Below are 9,818 nucleotides of genomic sequence, written 5' to 3' on the forward strand. Positions count from 1 at the left end.
ATTGATGAAATCTTGTCTAGAGTCGGTCAGAATTCTTCGGCACAACTATTTAAGGCGAGATCAGTTTGTAAGACATTCGAAGAACGTTCCAAGAATGCCTTGGTTTATAAAAGGTTTTCGTTCGAAAGATGGGGGATATCACATTGGGAAATCCATAAGTTACGATGTGTTTACTTTGACGCATATATTGTGGGGAACCCAAATGCTATTTTACGCAATGGGTTAAGAAATTATTTTGACTCAATATATCCGAATATTGGATTTCGTGATTTAGAAAAAGTGGCTAACATGCAACATAAAGAAGCATGTTATGCTTACGGATTAGTAATGTTCGCTTCTCACCAAAGTGAGAACAAGAACATCGGGCTACAACTATTAAACAAAACGTTCCCACAAGTGACGGAGTCGGTAATTGGGGTAAGAAATGAGGTTTTTAGATTGTTAAGGGACTGTTGGACATTACGTAACCCTCGTCCCTTTGACGACGTTACAACACGCTGTCTTATCAACGGCCATAACGGTTATGTTCCACAAGACCAAGGATGGGAAGTAATCCTAGTAAAACCATAATGCATGACTTGTTTTTGGACGCATGAATTACGTGTCTTTATTGCCTTTGCTGAACGACTTGTGTACTAGCTAGAATTATCTTCACAACCATCTTGTATCAAATTTATTGTGTGCTATATTTCATGCTATATGTAAAATAAGCGGTATTGTAAGTTTGTAAAATATTGTATAAAAGTTTGAACGCGAAATATTATTATAATCAGTTTTTCATATAGAATTGTAGTAGTTGAATTGTATATTAGCTACTAAGTATGAACTTAACGGGTAGGTACTACCCGAATTTAAACTTATAAAACGCTAATATGAAGAAAAAGCTTTTATAAATGAGTTCATATTATGCTACGAAATACTATTAACTACTTTTAATATTCTGTATGATTAACTTGTTCCATTTGACTATTTTGAAGGAAATGGCACCGACTACTCGACACACCGTGAATATGAATGAAGAGGAATTCCGTACTTTTCTAGCTTCAAACATAGCCGCAGTACAGGCTGCGCTACATACCAACAATAACCTTGGATCTAGCAGTACAGGAAATCGTGTAGGATGCACCTACAAAGAATTCACTGCCTGCAAACCTTTAGAATTTGATGGAACCGAAGGACCGATCGGATTGAAACGGTGGACCGAGAAGGTTGAATCGGTATTTGCCATAAGTAAGTGTACTGAAGAGGACAAAGTGAAGTACGCTACGCATACCTTCACAGGTTCTGCGTTAACATGGTGGAATACCTATCTAGAGCAAGTGGGACAAGACGATGCGTACGCACTACCGTGGTCAGCATTCAAGCACTTGATGAACGAGAAGTACCGTCCCAGAACCGAGGTCAATAAGCTCAAGACAGAACTTAGAGGGTTACGAACCCAAGGATTTGATATTACCACGTACGAAAGACAATTCACAGAATTGTGCCTATTGTGTCCGGGAGCATTCGAAGATGAGGAAGAGAAGATCGACGCGTTTGTGAAAGGATTACCGGAAAGAATCCAAGAAGATATAAGTTCACACGAGCCCGCCTCCATACAACAGGCATGTAGAATGGCTCACAAACTAGTGAACCAGATTGAAGAAAGAATTAAAGAACAGACTGCTGAAGAGGCCAATGTGAAGTAAGTCAAAAGAAAGTGGGAGGAAAACGGTGATAAGAATCACTAATACAACAACAACAGCAATTACAACAATAATCGCAACAATTATCCCAACAATCGCAACATCAATCGCAACTACAACAAACGGCCCAACAACAACAACAACAACAACAACAACAACAACAACAACAACAACAACAGCAGCAACTACAACAATCATCCTAACAATAATAATAACCGCAACAACAACAACAATCAGAAGCAGTTATGCCAAAGGTGTGAAAACTATCACTCGGGGTTCTGCACCAAATTTTGCAACAAGTGTAAAAGAAATGGTCATAGCGCGGTGAAGTGTGAGGTCTACGGACCAGGGGTTAATAGAATGAAAGGAACAAATGGTGTCAAAACGAGTAATGGTGGAGCAAGTAGTGTCGGAGCAAGTTATGCCAATGTAGTTTGTTATAAATGTGGAAAACCGAGCCACATTATTAGAAATTGCCCTAACCAGGAGAACACGAATGGACAAGGCCGCGGAATAGTTTTCAATATTTATGCGGCAGAGGCACAGGAAGACCCGGAGCTTGTTACGGGTACTTTTCTTATTGACAATAAATCTGTTTACGTTTTATTTGATTCGGGTGCGGATAGAAGCTATATGAGTAGAGATTTTTGTGCTAAATTAAGTTGTCCATTGACGCCTTTGGATAGTAAATTTTTACTCGAATTAGCAAATGGTAAATTAATTTCAGCAGATAATATATGTCGGAATCGAGAAATTAAACTGGTTAGCGAAACATTTAAGATTGATTTGATACCAGTAGAGTTAGGGAGTTTTGATGTGATAATCGGTATGGACTGGTTGAAAGAAGTGAAAGCAGAGATCGTTTGTAACAAAAATGCAATTCGCATTATACGAGAAAAAGGAAAACCCTTAATGGTGTACGGAGAAAAGGGCAACACGAAGCTACATCTTATTAGTAATTTGAAGGCACAAAAACTAATAAGAAAAGGTTGCTATGCTGTTCTAGCACACGTCGAGAAAGTACAAACTGAAGAAAAGAGCATCAATGATGTTCCCATTGCAAAAGAATTTCCCGATGTATTTCCGAAAGAATTACCGGGATTACCCCCACATCGATCCGTTGAATTTCAAATAGATCTTGTACCAGGAGCTGCACCAATAGCTCGTGCTCCTTACAGACTCGCACCCAGTGAGATGAAAGAACTGCAAAGCCAATTACAAGAACTTTTAGAGCGTGGTTTCATTCGACCAAGCACATCACCGTGGGGAGCTCCTGTTTTGTTTGTCAAGAAGAAAGATGGTACATTCAGGTTGTGTATCGACTACCGAGAGTTGAACAAACTTACCATCAAGAACCGCTACCCACTACCGAGAATCGACGACTTATTTGATCAACTACAAGGCTCGTCTGTTTATTCAAAGATTGACTTACGTTCCGGGTATCATCAAATGCGGGTGAAAGAAGATGATATTCCAAAGACTGCTTTCAGAACACGTTACGGTCATTACGAGTTTATGGTCATGCCGTTTGGTTTAACTAATGCACCAGCTGTGTTCATGGACCTTATGAACCGAGTGTGTGGACCATACCTTGACAAGTTTGTCATTGTTTTCATTGATGACATACTTATTTACTCAAAGAATGACCAAGAACACGGTGAACATTTGAGAAAGGTGTTAGAAGTATTGAGGAAGGAAGAATTGTACGCTAAATTTTCAAAGTGTGCATTTTGGTTGGAAGAAGTTCAATTCCTCGGTCACATAGTGAACAAAAAAGGTATTAAGGTGGATCCGGCAAAGATGGAAACTGTTGAAAAGTGGGAAACCCCAAAAACTCCGAAACACGTATGCCAGTTTTTAGGACTAGCTGGTTACTACAGATAGTTCATCCAAGACTTTTCCAGAATAGCAAAACCCTTGACTGCATTAACGCATAAAGGGAAGAAATTTGAATGGAAAGATGAACAAGAGAAAGCGTTTCAGTTATTGAAGAAAAAGCTAACTACGGCACCTATATTGTCATTGCCTGAAGGGAATGATGATTTTGTGATTTATTGTGACGCATCAAAGCAAGGTCTCGGTTGTGTATTAATGCAACGAACGAAGGTGATTGCTTATGCGTCTAGACAATTGAAGATTCACGAGCAAAATTATACGACGCATGATTTGGAATTAGGCGCGGTTGTTTTTGCATTAAAGACTTGGAGGCACTAATTATATGAGGTCAAAAGTATTATATATACCGACCACAAAAGTCTTCAACACATATTTAATCAGAAACAACTGAATATGAGGCAGCGTAGGTGGATTGAATAGTTGAATGATTACGACTTTGAGATTCGTTACCACCCGGGGAAGGCAAATGTGGTAGCCGATGCCTTGAGCAGGAAGGACAGAGAACCCATTCGAGTAAAATCTATGAATATAATGATTCATAATAACCTTACTACTCAAATAAAGGAGGCGCAACAAGGAGTTTTAAAAGAGGGAAAATTAAAGGATGAAATACCCAAAGGATCGAAGAAGCATCTTAATATTCGGGAAGACGGAACCCGGTATAGGGCTGAAAGGATTTGGGTACCAAAATTTGGAGATATGAGAGAAATGGTACTTAGAGAAGCTCATAAAACCAGATACTCAATACATCCTGGAACGGGGAAGATGTACAAGGATCTCAAGAAACATTTTTGGTGGCCGGGTATGAAAGCTGATGTTGCTAAATACGTAGGAGAATGTTTGACGTGTTCTAAGGTCAAAGCTGAGCATCAGAAACCATCAGGTCTACTTCAATAACCTGAAATCCCGGAATGGAAATGGGAAAACATTACCATGGATTTCATCACTAAATTGCCAAGGACTGCAAGTGGTTTTGATACTATTTGGGTAATAGTTGATCGTGTCACCAAATCAGCACACTTCCTGCCAATAAGAGAAGATGACAAGATGGAGAAGTTAGCACGACCGTATTTGAAGGAAGTCGTCTCCAGACATGGAATACCAATCTCTATTATCTCTGATAGGGATGGCAGATTTATTTCAAGATTCTGGCAGACATTACAGCAAGCATTAGGAACTCGTCTAGACATGAGTACTACCTATCATCCACAAACTGATGGGCAGAGTGAAAGGACGATACAAACGCTTGAAGACATGCTACGAGCATGTGTTATTGATTTCGGAAACAGTTGGGATCGTCATCTACCGTTAGCAGAATTTTCCTACAACAACAGCTACCATTAAAGCATTGAGATGGCGCCGTTTGAAGCACTTTATGGTAGAAAGTGCAGGTCTCCGATTTTTTGGAGTGAAGTGGGGGATAGACAGATTACGGGTCCGGAGATTATACAAGAAACTACCGAGAAGATCATCCAAATTCAACAACGGTTGAAAACCGCCCAAAGTCGACAAAAGAGCTACGCTGACATTAAAAGAAAAGATATAGAATTTGAAATTGGAGAGATGGTCATGCTTAAAGTTGCACCTTGGAAAGGCGTTGTTCGATTTGGTAAACGAGGGAAATTAAATCCAAGGTATATTGGACCATTCAAGATTATTGATCGTGTCGGACCAATAGCTTACCGACTTGAGTTACCTCAACAACTCGCGGCTGTACATAACACTTTCCACGTCTCGAATTTGAAGAAATGTTTTGCTAAAGAAGATCTCACTATTCCGTTAGATGAAATCCAAATCAACGAAAAACTCCAATTCATCGAAGAACCCGTCGAAATAATGGATCGTGAGGTTAAAAGACTTAAGCAAAACAAGATACCAATTGTTAAGGTTCGATGGAATGCTCGTAGAGGACCTGAGTTCACCTGGGAGCGTGAAGATCAGATGAAGAAGAAATACCCGCATCTATTTCCAGAAGATTCGTCAACACCTTCAACAGCTTAAAATTTCGGGACGAAATTTATTTAACGGGTAGGTACTGTAGTGACCCGAACTTTTCCATGTTTATATATATTAATTGAGATTGATATTTACATGATTAAATGTTTCCAATATGTTAAGCAATCAAACTTGTTAAGACTTGATTAATTGAAATATGTTTCATAAAGACAATTGACCACCCAAGTTGACCGGTGATTCACGAACGTTAAAACTTGTAAAAACTATATGATGACATATATATGGATATATATATAGTTAACATGATACTATGATAAGTAAACATATCATTAAGTATATTAACAATGAACTACATATGTAAAAACAAGACTACTAACTTAATGATTTTTAAACGAGACATATATGTAACGATTATCGTTGTAAAGACATTTAATGTATATATATCATATTAAGAGATATTCATACATGATAATATCATGATAATATAATAATTTAAAATCTCATTTGATATTATAAACATTGGGTTAACAACATTTAACAAGATCGTTAACCTAAAGGTTTCAAAACAACACTTACATGTAACGACTAACGATGACTTAACGACTCAGTTAAAATGTATATACATGTAGTGTTTTAATATGTATTTATACACTTTTGAAAGACTTTAATACACTTATCAAAATACTTCTACTTAACAAAAATGCTTACAATTACATCCTCGTTCAGTTTCATCAACAATTCTACTCGTATGCACCCGTATTCGTACTCGTACAATACACAGCTTTTAGATGTATGTACTATTAGTATATACACTCCAATGATCAGCTCTTAGCAGCCCATGTGAGTCACCTAACACATGTGGGAACCATCATTTGGCAACTAGCATTAAATATCTCATAAAATTACAAAAATATGAGTAATCATTCATGACTTATTTACATCAAAACAAAATTACATATCTTTTATATCTAATCCATACACCAACGACCAAAAACACCTATAAACACTTTCATTCTTAAATTTTCTTCATCTAATTGATCTCTCTCAAGTTCTATCTTCAAGTTCTAAGTGTTCTTCATAAATTCTACAAGTTCTAGTTACATAAAATCAAGAATACTTTCAAGTTTGCTAGCTCACTTCCAATCTTGTAAGGTGATCATCCAACCTCAAGAAATCTTTATTTCTTACAGTAGGTTATCATTCTAATACAAGGTAATAATCATATTCAAACTTTGGTTCAATTTCTATAACTATAACAATCTTATTTCAAGTGATGATCTTACTTGAACTTGTTTTCGTGTCATGATTCTGCATCAAGAACTTCGAGCCATCCAAGGATCCGTTGAAGCTAGATCCATTTTTCTCTTTTCCAGTAGGTTTATCCAAGGAACTTAAGGTAGTAATGATGTTCATAACATCATTCGATTCATACATATAAAGCTATCTTATTCGAAGGTTTAAACTTGTAATCACTAGAACATAGTTTAGTTAATTCTAAACTTGTTCGCAAACAAAAGTTAATCCTTCTAACTTGACTTTTAAAATCAACTAAACACATGTTCTATATCTATATGATATGCTAACTTAATGATTTAAAACTGGAAACACGAAAAACACCGTAAAACCGGATTTACGCCGTCGTAGTAACACCGCGGGCTGTTTTGGGTTAGTTAATTAAAAACTATGATAAAATTTGATTTAAAAGTTGTTATTCTGATAAAATAATTTTTATTATGAACATGAAACTATATCCAAAAATTATGGTTAAACTCAAAGTGGAAGTATGTTTTCTAAAATGGTCATCTAGACGTCGTTCTTTCGACTGAAATGACTACCTTTACAAAAATGACTTGTAACTTATTTTTCCGACTATAAACCTATACTTTTTCTATTTAGATTCATAAAATAGAGTTCAATATGAAACCATAGCAATTTGATTCACTCAAAACGGATTTAAAATGAAGAAGTTATGGGTAAAACAAGATTGGATAATTTTTTCTCATTTTAGCTACGTGAAAATTGGTAACAAATCTATTCCAACCATAACTTAATCAACTTGTATTGTATATTATGTAATCTTGAGATACCATAGACACGTATACAATGTTTCGACCTATCATGTCGACACATCTATATATATTTCGGAACAACCATAGACACTCTATATGTGAATGTTGGAGTTAGCTATACAGGGTTGAGGTTGATTCCAAAATATATATAGTTTGAGTTGTGATCAATACTGAGATACGTATACATTGGGTCGTGGATTGATTCAAGATAATATTTATTGATTTATTTCTGTACATCTAACTGTGGACAACTAGTTGTAGGTTACTAACGAGGACAGCTGACTTAATAAACTTAAAACATCAAAATATATTAAAAGTGTTGTAAATATATTTTGAACATACTTTGATATATATGTATATATTGTTATAGGTTCGTGAATCAACCAGTGGCCAAGTCTTACTTCCCGACGAAGTAAAAATCTGTGAAAGTGAGTTATAGTCCCACTTTTAAAATCTAATATTTTTGGGATGAGAATACATGCAGGTTTTATAAATGATTTACAAAATAGACAGAAGTACGTGAAACTACATTCTATGGTTGAATTATCGAAATCAAATATGCCCCTTTTTATTAAGTCTGGTAATCTAAGAATTAGGGAACAGACACCCTAATTGATGTGAATCCTAAAGATAGATCTATTGGGCCTAACAAACCCCATCCAAAGTACCGGATGCTTTAGTACTTCGAAATTTATATCATATCCGAAGGGTGTCCCGGAATGATGGGGATATTCTTATATATGCATCTTGTTAATGTCGGTTACCAGGTGTTCACCATATGAATGATTTTTATCTCTATGTATGGGATGTGTATTGAAATATGAAATCTTGTGGTCTATTATTATGATTTGATATATATAGGTTAAACCTATAACTCACCAACATTTTTGTTGACGTTTTAAGCATGTTTATTCTCAGGTGATTATTAAGAGCTTCCGCTGTCGCATACTTAAATAAGGACGAGATTTGGAGTCCATGCTTGTATGATATTGTGTAAAAACTGCATTCAAGAAACTTATTTTGTTGTAACATATTTGTATTGTAAACCATTATGTAATGGTCGTGTGTAAACAGGATATTTTAGATTATCATTATTTGATAATCTACGTAAAGCTTTTTAAACCTTTATTGATGAAATAAAGGTTATGGTTTGTTTTAAAATGAATGCAGTCTTTGAAAAACGTCTCATATAGAGGTCAAAACCTCGCAACGAAATCAATTAATATGGAACGTTTTTAATCAATAAGAACGGGACATTTCAAACACCACCTCCTCCATTCATTATTTTCATTTTCATTTTCATTTTCTTCTCATACTTTCACATTTTCTCTAAATTCTCCAAACAAAGAATTCATCATCCATTCATGATCTAGCAAGTGTTTCATAAAACAAATTACATATTTGGAATCCTCCCTTCATCCTCTCCGACTTGATACCAATTTCATCTCATTTGGGTAACTTTATAAAATCACTAGATTTTGTGTTCTTGATGTTTTTGAATTATAAAAGTGTTAATTAGTGTGTATAACATGAATATATGTTTTGTTTGTTCGATTTGTTGATTTGAGTAACTAGTTTGAACACTTGAAAATGGGTTTGCTTAATCTTTGATTTTGGAAGATTAAATGTTGTTAAATTGTTAAAGTTCATGTTTTAATTGTGTTACTAGTATCACTAGCTTCGTTTTGATGCGTAGGTTGATTAAGAAAACTTCAAATACATGATTTGTGATTTTTGTGAATTTTGATTAGGGTTTGATGAACTTGAAATGAACTTTTGATACTTTGGATGCCATGAAATGTTGTTAGTAAGTGTTTAGTTCATATGTGTGGATTGGATTCCCGAATCATGTAATGCATTTCAAGAACTTGAAACTTTGAAAATGGACCTTGAATGACCACTTGGCGAGAAATCGGTTATTGTAAATGATGTTTTCGCTTGATGAAAAGTAGTTAGTTGTGTTCCTTGTCAAAATACCTTTCCGATGATATAAGATACATGTTTTGGTTGTTTGCGGGTCACAAATGGTGATTGTTTGAAGTTAGGTTCGTGCATAAAACTTAAAAACTGCAAGATTTCTCTACACAGGTAATGGCGCGGCGCGCCATATACCCGCGCGGCGCGCCAAAGTAGGCTGTCCAACTTTGTTCATTTTTGGAAAATGTTTGCTATGCTACGCACCTCCGATTCACATGAGACTTGTTCTAACATG

The sequence above is a fragment of the Rutidosis leptorrhynchoides genome, chromosome 10 (assembly GCF_046630445.1).
Source record: "Rutidosis leptorrhynchoides isolate AG116_Rl617_1_P2 chromosome 10, CSIRO_AGI_Rlap_v1, whole genome shotgun sequence".
Lineage (NCBI taxonomy): Eukaryota > Viridiplantae > Streptophyta > Magnoliopsida > Asterales > Asteraceae > Rutidosis > Rutidosis leptorrhynchoides.